General features: G+C 46.1%; 1 protein-coding gene across 6 annotated transcripts in view; it reads right to left on the minus strand.

Annotated features, from left to right (window-relative positions):
• Zfx (zinc finger protein X-linked) overlaps nucleotides 1-2,762 on the minus strand; it is a 49,265-nt gene extending 46,503 nt beyond the window's left edge. For 2 of the 6 annotated variants that reach the window (XM_052732554.1, XM_052732551.1), the window contains exon 1: nucleotides 2,129-2,632. The gene's annotated coding sequence lies outside the window, so the exon portion shown is untranslated. Of the gene's footprint in view, nucleotides 1-964; nucleotides 1,195-2,128; nucleotides 2,633-2,668 lie in introns of those variants that run through there. The other 4 variants (XM_052732591.1, XM_052732564.1, XM_052732581.1 and 1 more) reach the window with 3 other exon arrangements.
• Between the last annotated feature and the right edge of the window lie 16,710 nt (nucleotides 2,763-19,472).

Below are 19,472 nucleotides of genomic sequence, written 5' to 3' on the forward strand. Positions count from 1 at the left end.
CTCATCTTCAAGTTGCACCAGTCTTAATTTTCAACGATGGACAATGAAATTAGGGGAAACTCTTCTCTATTCACCACGGAAATATTAACAACTCTGAGCAAAACGTTAGTTACAGCGAGTACAGAGAAAGGAAGCAGCTAATGAAAACAGATCATTCAAAAATGTAATAAAAATCCTTTAAAAAGGCAATAAAATCTGGCTTCTGACCACTTTGTAATCGTCACCGTGGAGAAAACACTGGAAACACTGGTCAACCTACAACCTACTTCTCTTCAACTTAATCGTAGCCGATCTGATAGCTATCGAACACAGATCGGGGTGTCTTCATCCTGCGAGTCCCTCACCGGGCAGAAGCCCCTTTCACCAGACACAACGCAACCCCCCTTTCCGAGCCTCGCTTCCTACCACTCCCTCCCGATGCTACCCACTTCAAGCAAACAGTAAACACTCGCCCGCCCGCCGTTCTCGGAGGAAAAACCTCACCCTTGAAACGCCCTTTGCCTGTCTGGCCCACCACCTAAAACCGGCCCGCTTTGTAACTTCCGAATGCCACCTAGTCCAGGCACCCTGCCCTGATGCTTCGCGTGGGAGCCAGGCCGCCGCTGAAGCCCCACGGGACTCGGACGTGGCTTCGGCGCGGCGCTGGGCGCATTTCAACCTTCGCTCACCTGCCTCGGCGCGAACCTGCAGCCACCGCCTACCCGAACCTCCTTAACCTTTCTCAGCACCTAGTGCCAGGCAGCGCGGACACGGGGCTCCCAAGTCACCAGAAAAGTTGTGCGCCGGGCGACCGAGACAACGTCCACGGGGTAGGACTCCCCTTTCAACCTTCCCGAATCATCTACCCCAGCAGACACATGTACAGATTTCGATACTCGGTAAGAGAATAACTTTCTTCCCTTTTAGTTTCCTCAACTAAACAACAACAACAACACAAAACAACAACAAAAAAAGAAGTATATACCAAAACTTCACCGCAGCCTCCCAAGAAACTTGTTTCCACAGAAAGGAGTACAAAAACTTCCCTCCGATAGCTAGTCTTCCGCTTTCGTAGGACGCCTTTTTCCCCCTATTGGTCAAAAGAGTGCTGAGAACTTTCCCATCGTTTCTCTTTCTTTATTCACAGACTCGTGAAAGCACCGATTGGCGGAGAACCACCGCATCGGGGTCACCCTAACGGCCATGTCTGACTTTCTCTGAGGGAAAAAAAAAAAAAAAAAAAGAACAAAATGTCTCCGGGTCCACCACTGCCCCCCGGTGCAGATCACCCCGAAGTGGCAGCCAGCGCCAGGGAAAGGCTCGAAGCCCCGGGGCAACACAGCTGAGGTGGCTCCGGCGCCAGGGCGGCCGCGATGGCCGCCTGCGGCTGCTAAGCTGAAATGCAGCGGAAACAGCAGCCAGTCACGGGGCTGTGGGAGGCTGGGCAGGAAGGTGGCGCTGCCGCCAAGCGCCTGGAATCCAAGTGCTCATCATGGCGGCGAGGGCAATGGCCGCCATGGGGAGCGAACACGCCCCTCGGCGCACACACTCGACGCCGCGCCCGGGCTCCGGTGCCCGTCGCCAGCGCCGCCGCGGCCGCTGCCCGCTCTCACACCCCCCCTCACGGGCTGTAGCGGAATTTTCTCCTCAGACGCCGCCTTCAAGATGGCGGCTCCCCCTCCCGGCAACCCCCTCAGTCGTCCCCTGCAGCAGGCGCCGATCGGCCGCCATCTTGTCCCCCGTCCCTCTCCCCCCCCCCCCCTCGCCGATATTTACATAGCGAAAATCGGCCGGGCCGGCCTGCGGCCTTCACCTCATGCCTGCAGCCTTAGCCTCCTCGCCAGGCCTCGCCCCCGCACGGTGCCCCGGGTCGGTCGCGTCGCCCACCCAGGACCCCTCAACCGCCTCCCCAACCTCCGAGCAACACTGCCCCGGCCCCCGCCCGTTTACAGAGCGCGCCTCCACCGTCGCTCCGAACACCCGGGCGCCACCCCGGGCCTAACTGCGGCCTCCTCGGGGCCTGCACGGCGTCGCGCGCCACGCCGCCCGGCCTAGCGCGGGAGGGCGCCTTGCGGGCCGCCGACCAGGCCGGGACCAGGCCGCCGCGCGCGCACTAGGCCCCACGGCCGCAGCGGCACCCCAGACTCACCGGACGGGCGTGCGGCGGTCGGCGACGGTGGCGGGTGCTGCAGGCCGGCCTTTCTCTGGAGCACTGGGCCGGGCTCCGGCTGGTGGGGCGGGCGGAGGGAGGGAGGAGGGGCCGAGCTCGGAGCTGACAAAAAGCGGCCCAGCTCCCCGGCACGGGCCCGCCGTCAGCACGTCACGTCACCGCCGGGGAGAGAGACCCAGGAAAATGCGGAAGGATAGATGGGCCCCCTCCTCCGCCCGGTGGGTCCCTCTGACGCCCCGGCTTGGCGCCGTTCACGCCCCGCAACCGGGGAGCCCAGTGGCCTCGCTGCGGCGGGGTCTCCGGCGGCCCGAGTTTCCGTGACAGCGCCCCCCTTCTTTCCACCTCCGCGCTCCCTCCCGCCACCGCCGCCACACACACCCCGCTGCCACTGCCGCCTCGGCTGTAAAGTCCGCACGAGGCCGTGGTCCGCCGACCCCGTCGAGAGGCGGGAGGCCCGGGCCGCCCCCTACCATGTTTGTGGGCCTCAACCACCCCCCGGGGGCCTCCAGGGAGACCTACCGCCTCTCCGCGAGGGTCCGGCCTGAGGCGGCGGCTCGAGTTGTTTGCAGGCCCTCAGACCCCCTCCCGCCGTAAATGTGGTGTGGTTTTTTTTTTCATCCCCGGTGCCTCGGGAAGAAGATAAATTTAGCAACCCCCGACGTCTCCTGTCTTCCTTTTAAAAAAAAATAACTTTGAAACAAAATGAAAATGGGCTTGCCAATTTGAATGGTCGAGGGGGGGTGTCTCTAGAACAACTACCAAACTCTGTAATTTTTTTTTTAATAAATAACCTTTCTGTCAGGAGGCCAAATTGGTCTGGGGGGGGTACATTTTAAAGACTTTCTCACACTGCAGTGAACAGGAATTTTTTAGTGGTATAGTTTCTAGACACGTGTGTTACATTCTTTGGAGTGTATAAATCCTAACTTACGTATGAGTCAGGAATTATACATTCTTCCATAAATATCTAGAAAATAAGATCCTTTTAAATAAAATTCTTAAACAAATCTTTTAAAGTTTAAGAAGAGAAGGGAAAATGTGATTCAACAAAATATTTATAAACTTAAAAAATAAGAATTTTGTATTTTCCTTTGTCCAGATTACTATATTACATTTCTTTCCTTTTCTTTTTTCCCCCTTCAAGATAAGATTTCTCTGTGTAGCCCTGGCTATCCTGTAACTTGCTCTGTAGACCAGGCTGGCCTCGAACTCAGATTCTCGAGCCTCTGCCTGCTGAGCATTAGGATTTAAGGTGAGCGCCACGACGGCAGTCTATGTTATAGTCCTATATACTGAATCTAACATGTTACAGCTTTTGTGGGGTACTAGGGAGGTAAGACATGGGGATATAGTCCAGGCTGGCAATCAACTTCTTGCCTCAGCCTCCCAAGTGCTGGAATCACAAACATATGCCACCACACCCAGTTCGACATACTGGCAAAGACAATGTTGATAGCTTTTACCCTAGGTAAGACATTTTTAAATAATAAAGAACACAAAAATGATAAAGCAAATAAATAGCATACCGATGTGAAATGTCTTTAAACATGGAGGTCATATATTTTAATTCCAAGAATGTAAATTGTTCCATCAAACATCTTACAATCATAAAAAGCTTTTCAAAAGGGAAAACATGTATCCTAAGAACTACCTCTGAGACAAGCATTAGTCTCCAAAATCTAGAGGCCAAGGCAAGAGGATTCTGGCAAGTTCCAGACCAGACGGGGCTATTGGTGGGGGACTCTCTGAGGTCGAATCTATACTAAGATTGGAACAGAAATTAGCATGACCCTAGGCAAGAACAGCATAAATTTGTGAAGTGTTCCATCCAAGTTTTTTCTGAGGATCTATCTACTAGAATCTAGTAGGTCTATCTGGTAACCAGATAGTAATTTTTCTCTCAGGGTTTTAGCTTCCTGCCACCAAACAAATTTTCTTTCAGATATAAATGACACCATCTTCATCATTTATAGAAAATTCCTTCAGGCTGTGATAGGGGCTGTATCCACATAAAAACAAAACTAAGCAAGATGACTTCAAGTAAAGAAATGAGAAAAAGTTAGGTGCGGCACACACCTTTATCTCAGCACTCAGGAGTCTGAAGCAGGAAAATCAAAAGTTCAGGCCAGCCTGGACTACACAGGAAGACCATCTCAAAAAGTTGGAAAAGAAAAAAAAGTTGGCAAGCAGGCACTGCGTTTCCAGATGTTCCGGAAACTGAGAAGGAAGGATTCTTTCAGAACAAGTCTTGGAGACCAGCCTCACTAATATAGTGAGACCTCGTCTCAGGGTGGGGGTGGGGGTGGAAGGTAGCTCATGAAGTCACATTAATATAGTTTTTTTTAACATGATAACCAGTGTTTAAAGTGCTTTATAAGGGCCTCCCCTTAATACTAGGTTTGCCCTTAAGGGAATCGCTACGTCAGCCACACAACCATAAACAGCAGGTTCAAAACAGAAGGTCGGAATGTTGGCATTCTTGTCAATTTTTCCATTATTACCACCACCGACTCTATCAGTTGCTAAGCACTTAAGAAACAAGCGTTCAAGAAGAATAAAGGAAAAAAAAGATGCCACCTCAATTTACAAGATCACACAAGTTCTTGGGTATTGACAGTGTTAAGGAACCCTTTGTGATTCCTTGGCATATATAAAGAAACTGAACTTCGCTGGGGAAAGGCCTGGTTCTATTGCTTAGATTAGATATACTTCTCTTAAAGTGCAATGCAAAACCTATTGATGACTGCACAAATCAAGTCAACTATATTTGTTTTAATTTTCAAAAGAGGAAAAGTAGCAGGGGGGCGGGGGGGGAGGGGATAGCTCAATGGCAAAGTACTTGCCTATCATGTGCAAGGTCCTGGACTTGGTAGCCAGAACTGCACCCAAAAAGTAGGAGGAGGTGAACTATCATTAAAAACTCCATCGTTTATGAAAGTACACTTGAACCTTGAGTGTGCCTAAGATTACTGAAAGCATTTGTAATCAAGCCTCGGGTGACTAAGTACCACTCACCTTGTACTTAATTTCTAATAGTGTTAGTGACTACAGAATCTTGGGCATCACTCTTCTGCCTTCTGGCTAAGATGAGTGTGGGATCTTGGTGAAACGGAGCAACAAGGATGCAACAGTTACCCTTGCAGAACTTTTAAAAAGGAGGCTGTGTGGAGTGATAAAAACACTCCTGAAAGCCCAGCAGGGTGCTACAGGTTTATAATCTCAAGAAATGCAGAGGCTGAGGCAGGCAGGTGCTGAATTAGTTACCTAGCTAGAGAGACCCCATCTCACACAACTAACAAAACTACAGTCCTAAAGTGCTTTCATTTTTCTCAGCTAAGTAAACACAAAATAAGAGGAAATTGTATCTGGGGAAACTGAGAGCAGAATATTTCAAAGCCTATAGTAGAAATATAAAATGGCTGATTTCAAAACAGTCAAAAGGATTTTTTTTTCCAAGACAGGGTTTCTCTGTGTAGCTTTGGAGCCTGTCCTAGATCTCGCTCTGTAGCCCAAGCTGGCCTCGAACTCATAGAGATCCGCCTGGCTCTGCCACCCGAATGCTGGGATTAAAGGCGTACGCCACCACTGCCTGGCAGTCAAAAGAATTTTGATGGTGTGCCAACATGTATTCGTCCCTTCAGAGCTGTTCACGTATGTTAAAAAAAAAAAAAAAGCCAGTCAAGCTTTTGCGGATGTTTTAATCATAGAATTTCTGACATATTTCTAGGTGCTTGAGCCAGAAGCCACACAAGCCTTTCGATAATTTCTCCAGAGAAAGATTAGAGCAAAAAGATGCTGTTGATTTGCACTCCATGTCTGTCACTAATAGAAATCCAAACAGAAGATGATATAGTACTGGCTTGGGAGTAAATACAGACTTGCTTGAATAAAGTTGTGATGATACATTTATTTTATATTCCAATGTTTAAAATTTGTTAATTTCCCTTAGAAAAACTATATTTACATCTGATTGTGCCCTATAAAAATTAGCTGCTTGTCTGACCCTAGATCCTTAAACTTACTTGTACTACTATCCTTATACTTAACATGAGCAAGTTGCATCTTCTGGAAGGGGGCATTTGGCTATAATTAATGCCAAATAAGAATTGTTAAATCTCCAAGCTGTGTGCCTTCCCCAAGGAAAACAATTTTTCAAATAATTATTGACAAGCAGGTGATGTTTCAAACAATGCCTTTCCTATGAATCATTAGCTAACTAAGACATCATATAATTCCCGAAACTCACCAATGGCCAAATTCTACCTCCTGGATTAGAAATCACAGGGCATGCCAAACCAACTAGCTCCAATGAAGAGGGAAAAATCAATACAGTAGCCTAGAAACAAAAGGCAGTAATCGAGAGCAGCCCTGGAGTCCAGATTTCAGCCCCTACTATTTTCCACTGGAGTATATCAGGACTCCTCCGAGAAATGACTGAAGAATAGAAAAGCACACCATGAGCCAGGGACATCTTCTACCAGAAAAGCAAGGAAAGAAAGTGTCCAAGCTTAACAATGGTGTGGAGAAAGGTCTCAGGGGCCAGTTCAAAGATTCCAGCTGGCTAAAGTTCAGAAAATTCAAACACCCCAAGAATAGAAACTTCTGTGGATTGAAATGTACTGGATATGAAAGAAAGGTAACACCGTGTGTTGGAATGTAGATTACTAGAAATGGGTTAATTTAAGTTATAAGAGCTAGTTAGGAACAAGCCTAAGCTATAGGCCAAGCTTTCATAATGAATAAGGAGTCTCCATGTCATTATTTGGGAGCTGGATGGGAGGACAGAAAAAGACTTGTTATAGATGTGTTCATGAATTTATGAGGCCTTACAACTAGTAGTGATGCCTGCACAACTCGGTAAAAATGTGAAGAACTAGTAAATTCTAGGTGAGTTGGGGGGGGGTTGTTTTCTTTTTAAGTGAGAGGGCTCAAATCTAGATCCTCAGGCAAGCCCTCTACAATTGAGCTACACCCCCAACCCCTGGTTTTTTGAGATAAGGTTCCACTATATAGCCCAGGCTAGCCTGGAACTCACAACCTGCCTGCTTTTACTTCCTGGCTTTCAGGCACGCCCTGCCAGGTTCACCACCTTAAAATGGTGATTCTGATGGTATGTAAATTACATCTTTTTTAAAATGATCACCTTTGGAGAATGCTAAGGAACCCACTCATTATTTTGAAAGCTAGTGAAGGGAAAAATGAAGCATTTGCCCCATAAGAACTGTTCCTCAGATTAACCAAATGGTTCGCCAGGGAACTGCCTTTAAATAGAAATATTCCCGCTAATACACAAAGGCGGCTTGATAAAATTAGACCATCACCATTTTGTAACCACCAGATTAATAATAGATCTTGCCAACAATAGTCAATGGCTGCTAAGCAAAAAGACTTCCAGATGTGTACCTCACGATGAACATGCACAGTGTCACTTGCTTTAACTACCAATTTACAGGAAACACAGGGGACAAAGAACTACATCAATGAAAAGCCAGTGATGTGACCAACAGCATGTTATTATTGAGAAAGCCTATAGAAGAGGTGGTCTGCTTTCTTCTACAAACAAATTATAAAGAAACAATTGGAAGGGAAAGCCAATAGGGTAACCAGCACTGGGTAGAGGCAAGAGGATCAGGAGTTCAAGGTTATCCTGGGCTACAGAGACCAGCCTGGACTACTTAAGTTCACGTCTCAAAAACAAAGAAGAAAAAAAAATTTAGAAAAGCCTTAAAAGATGTCTATTAGTTAGAATATATGAACTTCAATCTTTCCTTGGTTTTGAGACAAGGTCTTGCTATGTAACCCAGGCTGGCCTGGAACTCCTAACCATCTTCCTGCTTTGGCCTTCTAAGTGCTAAGATTACAGGCATGCGTCACCACACCCAGCCTTTTCATTTCAATCTTGATTCAAACAAATTCAAAACTGATGAGAGAATTGCAAAAAAAAATGTAATTTACAGCTCATTGAAACAAATTGTGGCTGGGTGGTGGTGGCACACGCCTTTAATCCCAGCACTCGGGAGGCAGAGCCAGGCGGATCTCTGTGAGTTCGAGGCCAGCCTGGGCTACAGAGTGAAATCCAGGACAGGCTCCAAAGCTACACAGAGAAACCCTGTCTCAAAAAAAGAGAGACAAATTATGAATTCATTTGGGTATGATGATGATATCAGTGTATCTAAAAATGAGTACTTATCATTGAGAGGTACAATAGCAAAATATTTTCTGGTGAAATAACACACTATGGGGTGGCCTTCAAAAGACATGGGGTGGTTGAGAATGAAACAAAGATTGAGGGTAATGTGAGTGGCTGGGTGACATCAATGAAGGGGCGGGCACAAGCAGACAGACTGAAGCTGGATGACAGACACAAAAGGGTAATTTACATTATTTTCCTCATGTATATATATATCTGAAAATTTCTGCTTTCTTTTGAAACAGGATGTCACCACGTACTCTTGGCTGACCTGGAATTCACTATGTGGCTCTGGCTGGCCTCAATCAAATTCATGGCAAGCCTCCTGCCTCAGCCTTTAATGTGCTGAGATTAACAGGTGTGAACCACCATACCTGGCTTGCAATTTCCCACAAGTTTCAACCCTGTATACATGCATATGTACACAAAGAACAGGGTTAGCCTCCAGTTTCAAGGCATCTTTGAAGCAGGCGAGGCAGTGCATGTATAATGGCTTCCTTTCTCACTTTTCTATGGGCCATATGAACGTCATTGCTTCTTTCCAAAATGGTCATCACAATCAAGTGCACAGCTCAGAAGCAGAGTGCTTGCCTATCAAGCATGAAACCCTGGATTCAATCTACAGCACAGAAAGGACAAAGAGGAAGGAAGGAAGGAAACAGTAATGTTTCCCAAATTCGTAAGGGATCATTTTGGTAAAGAGGAAGAAGCCTGGGGCCCACCTCCCAGAAACTTGAGGCCAACAGTCCAACTGAGCTGGAGTCCCAACTTCCTAATTTGTTTTATTTTGGCTTTTTTTTTTGAGACAGAGTCTCATTAGAAATTCTGATCTTCAAAAACACTGAAGACACCTTATGCTGGAGAGGATGTGGAGCTAGGGGAACTCTCCTCCACTGCTGGTGGGAATGCAAGCTTGTACAACCACTTTGGAAATCAATATGGCGCTTTCTTAGAAAATTGGGAATCAATCTCCCCCAAGATCCAGCTATACCACTCTTGGGCATATACCCAAGGAATGCTCAACCACACCATAAGAGCACTTGTTCAGCTATGTTCATATCAGCATTGTTTGCAATAGCCAGAACATGGAAACAACCTAGATGCCCTTCAACTGAAGAATGGATAAACAAAATGTGGTACATATACACAATGGAATACTACTCAGCAGAGAAAAACAATGACATCATGAGGTTTGCAGACAAATGGATGGATCTAGAAAAAATCATCCTGAGTGAGGTAACCCAGACTCAGAAAGACAAACATGGTATGTACTCACTCATAGGAGGATACTAGATGTGGAACAAGGATGACTTGTCTGCTACTCACATCACCAGGGAGGCTACCTGGAAAACAGGACCCCAAGAAAGACACGGGGATCGCCCAATGACAGAGAAATGGAATGAGATCTACATGAACAGCCTGGACATGAGTGGGGGTAATGAAAGGCGAGGGTCGAGGGAAAGAGAGCTTGGGGGAGCAGGAGATCCCAGCTGGATCAACAACAGAGAGGGAGAACAGGGAATAGGAGACCATGGTAAATGAAGACCACATGAGAATAGGAAGAAGCAAAGTGCTAGAGAGGCCCACAGAAATCCACAAAGATACCCACACAACAGACTGCTGGCAATGGTCGAGAGACAGCCCGAACTGACCTACTCTGGTGATGGGATGGCCAAACACCCTAATTGTCGTGCTAGAAACCTCATCCAACTACTGAGGGATCTGGATGCAGAGATCCATGACTAGGCCCTGGGTGGATCTCTGGGAGTCCATTTAGCGAGAATGAGGAGGGTTTATATGAGCGAGAATTGTTGAGACCAAGGTTGGATAAAGCACAGGGACAAATAGCCAAACGAATGGAAACACATGAACTATGAACCAAGGGCTGAGGGGTCCCCACTGGATCAGGCCCTCTGAATGGATGAGACAGTTGATTGGCCTGATCTGTTTGGGAGGCATCCAGGCAGTGGAACCGGGTCCTGTGTTCATTGCATGAGTTGGCTGTTTGAAACCTGGGGCCTATGCAGGATCGCTTGGCTCGGCCTGGGAGGAGGGGACTGGATCTACCTGGACTGAGTCTACCAGGTTGATCTCAGTCTGTGGGGAAGGCTTTGCCCTGGAGGAGATGGGAATGGGGGGCAGGGCGGGGCTGGGGGGAAGGTGAGGGGGGCGGGAGGGGGGAGAACAAGGGAATCCGTGGCTGATATGTAGAACTGAATTGTATTGCAAAATAAAAATAAAAAAAATTTAAAAAAAAGAAAAGAAAAGAAATTCTGATCTTGCCAGGCGGTGGCGGCTGTGGCAGCTGCTGCTAATACCTTTAGTCCCAGCACTCAGGAGGCAGAGGCAGGCAGGCAGATCTCTGTGAGTTTGAACCAGCCTGGGCTACAGAGTGAGTTCCAGGACTGCCAGGGCTACCAAGAGAAAAAGAAGCCCTGTCTCAAAAAAAGAAAGAAAGAAGCCAGGTGGTGGTGGTGCACGCCTTTAATCCTAGCACTTAGGAGGCAGAGGCAGTGAGTTTGAGGCCAGCTTGGTCTACAAAGCAATTTCCAGGACAGCCAGGAGTGTTACACGGAGAAACTCTGTCTCGGAAAAAAAAGAAAGAAAGAAAGAAAAAGATTCTGATCTAGTCTGGTATGGTAGTACATGCTTTTAATCCCAGCACTTGGGAGGCAGAGGCAGGAAGTGCTCTCTGAGTTTGAGGCCAGCCAAGGCTGCATAGTAACCACGTAGTGAGATCCTGTCTCAAAAAAAGGAAAAAAGAAGAAGAAAGAGAGAGAGGGGGGGGGGAGAGAAAAGAAATTCACATTTGGAGCACATGGGAGGTAGAAGCAGAGGGATCAGAGCTTCAAGGTCATCTTTGGCTATACAGTAGGTTCAAAGCCAGCCTGGAATACCTGAGTCCCTACGTCAGACAAAACAAAACAAACACGTAACCAAGAGATTCCCATTTGGACCAGTAGACCGAGTCAAACAGATGGCGTTCTCCAAGGTAAACAGGCCCAACCCTTTGAGGCCCAAATATAATGAAAAGTTAGAGGAAAGGTGAATATCTCTCTTGCTTCTTTTTGTTGTTTTGGTTTAGTTTGGTTTTGAAACATGGTCTCATGTAGCCCAGGCTGGCCTGGAACTCAATATGTACCCAAGGCTAGCCTTAAACTCCTGCTCCTCCAGCATCTACCTCATTAGAGGTTGGGTTATAGGCATGTGCTCTTGCTTCTTGAGCTTGGATACCCACCTTCTGCCCTCAGACACCAAAGCTCCTGATTCTCAGACATCTGGACTCAAGGCTGAATACAGCAGCCACTTTGCTTGGTCTCTGTCTTCCAGATGGCAGATCAAGCAGCTTCTTGTCCCCCATAATTACACAGACAAATTCCCCTGACAAATCTCCTCTTTCGTATCTATGCATGTATTACTACTGGCTTTGTACCGCTGGAGAACACTAGCACAGTAGGTATGGGGTAGGGCCACAGAATCTTCAGTTTAAACAGAGGCCCCTGGAGACTCAATGATTTATAACATTTGTTGCTCTTTTTCCTCTTTCTCTTTTTTTTCCTTTTGTTTGTTTTTTGGTTTTTCTCTGTGTAGCCCTGGCTATCCTGGAACTTGCTTTGTAGACCAAGATGGCCTCGACCCCACAGATCTGCCTGCTTCTGCCTCCCGACTGCTGGGATTAAAGGTGTGCGCCACCATCTCCTGGCACACATTTGTTGCTCTTACAGAGAACCCAAGTTCTAGTCCAAACACCCACATGATGGCTCACAACCATCCATGGCTCCAGATCCAGGGGATCTGATGCCTTCTTCTGACTTCCTTGGGTACCAGGCATGCAAGTGGTACACATATATACAGGCAGGCAAAATATTCATATTGCTTTGGGCTTAAGGTGAAGCATAGCATCATAGCAGAGTATACATATTACATAATCAATTCGCTAATTTTCTTTTATAGCCTGTGCTTTTGTGTCTTCCCTAATAAATCTTTCCCCAGATCATAAGGATTGACTCTTGATGCTCCTCCTAATAAATTTACATTTTTAAATTTATTTTATTTCATGTTCATTGGTATTTTGCCTGCATGTACATTTTTGTGTGAAGGTGTCCGAAGCCCTGAAACTGGAGGTACAGACAGGTGTGAGCTGCCATGTGGGCACTGGGAATTGAACCCAGGTTCTCAGCCAGTGCTCTTAATCACAGAACCATCTCTCCAGCCCCTAAATTACGTTTTGAAGTCAGGCATAGTGGTGCATGTCTGTAATCCTAGCACTTAGACACCAAAGCTCCTGATTCTCAGACATCTGGACTGAGGCAGGGGAATGGCAGAGAGATCAAGGCCAGCCTGGCCTACAATAGCAAGACCCTGTCTCAAAAAGCAAAAAGAAAGCAAAGAAAGAAAGAAACTTTTTTATATTGGCTCAATAAGAGGGTTCATCAGGTTAAAGAACTTTCCACCAGGCCTGACAATCTGAATTCAATCCCCAGACCCCATGTGCTAGAAAGAAGGAAGCAACTTCCTCATGGTATCCTGTGACCAACAACATGCCATGTACAATAGTGCAGGCATGCATCCACAATACATGAATAATTGTAGTATAAAAAGAAATAAAAGTATCTTAAATCGATTTTTGTGTACGGTATAAAATAAGGATTCCATTTCTGTTTTTTTCTAAGTATAAAATCAATTCTAGAACACCCACTGAACAGTAGACCCTTTCTCTCCTGATTTGTAGCACCAACTGTACCATATACTTGTCATTGCTGGAGTTGTCTGTGTCCCAAGGATTGACCCTTGAGCCTTATGGAAACTAAGCAGGGATTCTACCATGTGCTCAGTTCTGTAATACATTATCTATGCTCACTCTTCTACAATAACCTGCTCATCCATCCCTCCATGAAAACCACCTTGTGTCAACTGCTCTAACTGTCTCATGTCTTTATTCTGTTCCATCAAGTCCCTCTCCACCTCTATCTGACTGTCATTTTCCAGGATTGTCTTGGATCATTTAGAAATTTCTATGTCAAATTTAAAAAGAGCTCAGCAAGGATCTGGAGAGATGGCTCACTGGTGAAGAACACTGGCTGCTTTTCCCAGAAGACCTGGGTTCAGTTCCCAGCACCTCCATGGAGACTCACAACCACCTTGTACTCTAGTTCCAGGGTGATATTACACCTTCTTCTGGCCTCTATGTCCCCATGGTGCATGCCCATAGTGCACAGACCTACGAACACCTATAGACATAAACTAAAATACCTCATCAAATCTTACAATACACCCTGATGGTTTTTAAAGGCTTGTATTTTAGTTTGGTTTGGTTTGTTGAGACAGACAGGGTCTCATTATTTTTCTCCCGAATTTTGCCCAAGCTGTCATCAAATTCATGATCCTCCTTCCTCATCCTCTTAAGCACTGGAAATGCCAGTTTGCAGCGACCTACCAGATTTCAAGAATATTTCTCTTCTGCTCCATGGCCTCCTTATTGACATGCCCAAGGGCAAACACCTGATCTTTGTTATTCCTTTTGCCCAGGGCTGTATCATCCCTAACACTAAAACAATGATCAAAAGTATCACAGCAAGATAGGCCTTGAGTGCAAACTGCCTGGTGCTTAATCACCTAAAGCTTGATTACCAAATGCTTTCAGTGATCTTAGGTGCCCTCAAGGCCCTAATGTACTTTCACTGATGATGCAGGTTTAATTATAGTATCATCTCTGTTCACTGGGATTACAGGTGTGCACCACCACCCTTGACTTTGATGGCATTTTTTAAACTACATTGGATTTATAGACCACTTAGAAAGAACTTTTACATTTCCCGAGCCAGGCATGGTGGTGCATGCCTATAATCCCAGCATTCAGAAGGTAGAGGCAGGGGGATCAGGAGCTCTAGGTCATTGTAAACTATATAGTAACTTTGAAGACAGCCTGGGCTATATATGAGAACATGTCTCAAAAATCCAAAAAGAACAAACTTGAACTGCTTACTTAGTTTTTCCATTACCTACCTATTCTTTTCTTTAATATATGCTTCATAAAAACTGGGGCTGGGAAAGTAGAGAAAGTTGAGTGCTGGGCAAGGGTTCCATCTTTTTCATGTAGATGCTTCCTAAAGATCAACGCCCTCACACACACCTTGTCCTCAGTCTACTCTTAATTTGCCCCTTTGCTCACATGGATTGGGAGCTCAAATACATCACCTTCATGAGAAAAAGAAGCCTTGAGGAAATAGGTTTGAATCGTCTTTATGACCTTTGTGTTGTAAATACCCTGCAGGTGAGGAAGAGAAGAAAGCTATAGCTTAATTCTCTCTGTCTCTCTGTCTCTCTTGTATTTTACTTTATGTGTATGGGTGTTTCGCCTGCAGGTATGTCTCTGCACCGTGTGTGGGTGTGTGGGGGTAGGCGCGTGCGTGTGTGCGTGCGTGTGTGCGTGCGTGCGTGCGTGCGTGCGTGTGTGTGTGTGTGTGTGTGTGTGTGTGTGTGTGTGTGTGTGTGTCTAGAGCTCAAGGAATCCAGAAGAGGGTGTCTGATCCCATGGGACTGCAGTTACAGGTAGTTATAAGCTCCCATGTGGGTGCTGGGATTGACTCTGGGTCCTCTTAATCACTCAGCCCTCTCTCTAGTCCCAACATCCTGTTTTTATTCAATTCTGTCTGATTTATTCCCCAGTGTATTTCTCCCTTTCCTTCATAATAAGAGAATTTTAATTAGACACAGGGCTTTGCAACTAAAATATACACTTCCTGGTCCCCTTTGCCACTAGCTGTCACCACATTAATATAGTACAGGAAGGAGGGATGGAGCACTGCTGTATTCTGTATTCTAAAGAAACATTTGTACTCAATATTATAAAAAGGAATCTGCACGTACATGTTATTAGTAGCTTAGAAAGTATGTGCTGTTAATTGTTGGCTTGTTTTGCATTATCTGCCCCCCACCCCACCCCCGTTTCCCCCAACCCAGATGTCCTGTGAGGAGGACAGGGTTGATGCTGGCAGAACAGAAGTAGGCTCAGCCTTTCAAGTGCCTGAACCCAGACATTCACAGGGTGAGGGGAGAGCACACAGGTTGATAACAAGAGAGGCATGGGCAGCGCAAGTCTGAGAAGTGTGCTTAAGTGCCTGAGCAGAGGGCCAGGACAGAGGTCTGCAGAGATTCACTGGCTGTCTTTGTCCTCCCCTCCCCCTTAGAGTCCAGTGCTGCCTGAGGATGAGATGGAAGGCAGGGGCTGTCGTGTTTTGTTTTGAAACATGTTGATCTGCTGCCTTCTCCAATCCCCCCCCCCCCCCCCCCCCCCCCCCCCCCCCCACGCTCTCTCCATAAAGCATAACTTAAAGATTCCATCCCTGTCTCCACTCATCGGCCTGTGTGGGTGAGAGGCAATGAGAAGGCTAGCACTCAGCTTACCAGATGACCAAGTTCTCAGCGACAGAACTGGGGACGACGACGGGTTAAGTGCCTCTTCAGGGCCCTTTCAAACATGATGTCTGCACTCTCTCGGGCTCTGTGCCACGGCCTGATGGCTTGGACATGACAGCGGCCTGACAATGCTACTTGGGATATGCAGATAAGAGGCTCCTGTTGAGTTTGCTGTGGATTCCTGCCAACCCTGGACCTTCCACCACCACCACAGGATTACTTTGTGGGATGAAAATATAGTTAAATAGTATTAAATGTCTGCGTTTTGAGGGCTCTTTAAAAAAAGTACCAAGCCTTACCTTTCATCTTCTTGTTCTGAGCAGTTAGATCACATGCTCTAAATGCTGTCTTGTTGTGGGATATTTGCACACTGTGTGAAGGTGTAGTGCTGTGATTGGTGTTATAAAAAGCTGAATGGCCAATAGCTAGGCAGGAGGTATAGGCAGGATTTCCAGGGAGAGAGAGTAAGTAGGAGGAGGAGTCTAGGCTCATGAGGAGAAGCCAGGAGACAAGAAGAGGAAACAGGAGATGCAAGACAGAAGAGAGGTAAAGCCACATGTCAGGACTTAGATTACTAGAAATGGGTTAATTTAAGTTACTAGTTAGGAACAAACCTAAACTATAGGCCAAGCTTTCAAAATTAATAAGAAGTCTCCGTATCATTACTTGGGAGCTGGCTGGTGGGCCAGAAAAAGACTCGTTATACTTTCTCTTCGTTAAAATACATATGTAAAACTGTAACTTCCTTCTCAGTACCACTACCTGTATCACTCAGGCTTCGACAGATTGTTTCATTGCTGTCGAGTGCTAAACATTTCATAAGTTTTTCTTGTTTTAATTAACTGTGGTGTGTGTGTGTGTGTGTGTGTGTGTGTGTGTGTGTGTGTGTGTGTGTCTGGGGTGTATGGAGGTGAGAAAGAGAGGCAGGAGAGACAGAGAAAGAAAGAGGGAGACACACACGTACGGAGAGCGAGAGCGAGAGCGAGAGCGAGAGCGAGAGCGAGAGCGAGAGCGAGAGCGAGAGCGAGAGCGAGAGCGAGAGAGAGAGAGAGAGAGAGAGAGAGAGAGAGAGAGAGAGAGAGAGAGAGAGAGACTCACACACACCATAGCACACATGGGCAAGTCCAGAGGACAACTTGTTTGCAGGAGCTGACTCTCTCCTTCTTTCTATGTCGGTCCCAGGACTGAACTCTCTTTTTTTAACCTAGTCATTATTTAGAAGTGTTTTTCAAATGTCCCTACAAAGTCAGATATGTCAGTAGTCACAGTGACTGAAGAGTCCGAACAGGATAGCCTTAACACAGTAGTTTGAGGCCATCCAGGGCAATGTAAAGAGATTCTGGGGGGGGGGAAGAAAAGAGAGAACAGAGCATGGAAAGGTGGGGGGAGAGAAAAGGAAGAGAATCCAACCAGGGAGAGCAAGGTTGTTTTCATATTGTTTATATCAAATACGATTTATTTCTTTGAACCAGAGGCTGTACTTGGCACAAGGGCTACACAAACCACCTTTAGTGAAAGACTAGTTTTAAAAAAAATTCCAGCAAGTGCGGTGGCACAAGCCTTTCATTCTAGAGCTCAGGAGGCAGAGGCAGGAAGATCTCTGTGAGTTCAAGGCCAGTCTGGACGATATAGCTAGTTCCAGGACAACCAGGAATACATAGTAATACCTTATGTGGTGGTTTGAGTAAGAATGGCCCCTATAGGATCGTACATTTGAATGCTTAGTCACCAGGAGTGGAACTGTTTGAAAGGATAAGGAAGAGGAGATATGAACTTGTTGGAGGAAGTATGTCACTGTGGAGTGGGCTTTGAGGTTCTAAAAACCCATGCTTGCTGAGTGGTGGTGGTGCACACTTTTAATTCCAGCACTCAAGAGGCAGAGGAAGGTGGATCTCTGTGATTTAGAGGCCAGCCTGCTCTACAGAGTGAGTTCCAGGACAGCCAAGGCTACAAAGAAACCCTGTCCTGAAAAAGCAAAAAAAAAAAAAATCTATCTCTCTCTCTGTCTCTCTCTGTCTCTGTCTCTCTCTCTCTTTGGATCAGGATGTAGCTCTCAGCTCCTTCTCCAGCACCATGGCTGCCTGCATGCTGCCATGCTTCCTGCCATGATAATAACGGACTAAACCTGTGAAACTATAAGCAAGTCCCCAATTAAATGCTTTCTTTTATAAAAGTTGCCCTGGTCATGGTGTCTCTTCACAGCAATAGAACACTGACTAAGACAGAAGTTGGAGCAGGGAGCAGGGTGTTGCTGTGACAGGCCTGACCATGCTGCTTGTTGGTGGAATGTGGACTGTGGGACTTGGGATTAGGAAAACAGTTGAATGCGTTCAGGAGCCATCTTAGAAGGAGCATAGAAGACAGAGGTGCTGGGAGCAATGTAGATTATGATGACCCAGCTCAAGAGATTTCAGAAGGGAAGAATATTATTAGTAAGTGGCCTAGGGACCATTCTTGTAATCTGGCAGAAAATGTGGCTCCTTTTGGCCCTTGTCCCAAAAATCTTCCTGAAGCTAAATTGAAGAGTTTTGGACTAATATTATTGGCAGAGGAAATTTCAAGATGGGTTAGCATTGGCTGTGTCATATGGTTATTAGTGATCGATCACTCTTAAACAGATCTACAATGAAAAGGAGTGAGCTAGACAAAGAGAAACACAAAATGTACAGTTTGAGGAGAAAAAGAACACCAGGAACTGTAATGGAGCTGATAGGTCCAGTGCTTAAAGAGATAAAAATGTTTAATGAAAAGCCTGATGCTAAATGGAATAAAGTGGTGACCTCAGGTCAAGATCCCCCCCCCCAGCTAAGGAAATCCCTTTTATTATATTATATTAAAGTTCCTTCATTCCTTGTGTAAAGGAGTTTAAGGAAAGTTTAAGCAGTGAAGGAAACCATCAAAAACAGAAAGCTGGTGAAGATGTAATTGAACTAGAGGGCCAAGTTCCAGCCCCAGCAGGCAGCAGAACTTGAAAGGTTTGGTCAGGTGTGTGAGGCCAGGTGTGTGTCAAGGGTGTCCCTGCATGGAAGCCCAGAGAGGCCATTGCATGAAGCTGTGAAGGTGAAGCCTGAATTGCCTTGGAGAGCCCATGATGTTGGAGATGCCAGAGCCATGGGATACCAGCCGAGGAGAGCTGCCAACAGGGAGTGGAACCAGCCCAAGAGAGAGAAGTGTGTTGCAGTCAACAAAGCTGAAAGGAGTTGGAGATCTGAAGAGTGCTTTGACATCAGACAAGAAGATGGAGAATTTGGGGTTTGCCCAGCTGGTTTTGGGCCTTGCTTTGAGTCAGTATTTCCTCACTATGCTCCCTTCCCTCTGTTTTGGAATGGTAACGTATATCTTGTGCCATTATATGTTGGAAGTATGTGATCTGCTTTTGATTTTGATTTTACATACTGTATAGAGATTGCCTTGAGTCTCAGTAGAGACTTGGAACTTTTAAACATTATTGAGATTGTTATAGACTTTGGGGACTTTTGAAGTTGGACTAAATACATTTTTGCATTAAAGATATAGCTACAAAAAAAAGATATAGCTACAAGCCTGTAAGAGCCAGGGAGTGGGATGTGGTGGTTTGAATAAGAATGGCCCTCATAGGCTCCTATATTTGAATTCTTAGTCTCATCACAGCAATACAACAGTGACTAAGATATCTTGTCTCAAAGATAAATAGATGATTGATTGATAGATAGATAGATAGATAGATAGATAGAT

The sequence above is a fragment of the Peromyscus californicus genome, unplaced genomic scaffold (assembly GCF_007827085.1).
Source record: "Peromyscus californicus insignis strain IS unplaced genomic scaffold, ASM782708v3 Scaffold_10__1_contigs__length_136768540, whole genome shotgun sequence".
Lineage (NCBI taxonomy): Eukaryota > Metazoa > Chordata > Mammalia > Rodentia > Cricetidae > Peromyscus > Peromyscus californicus.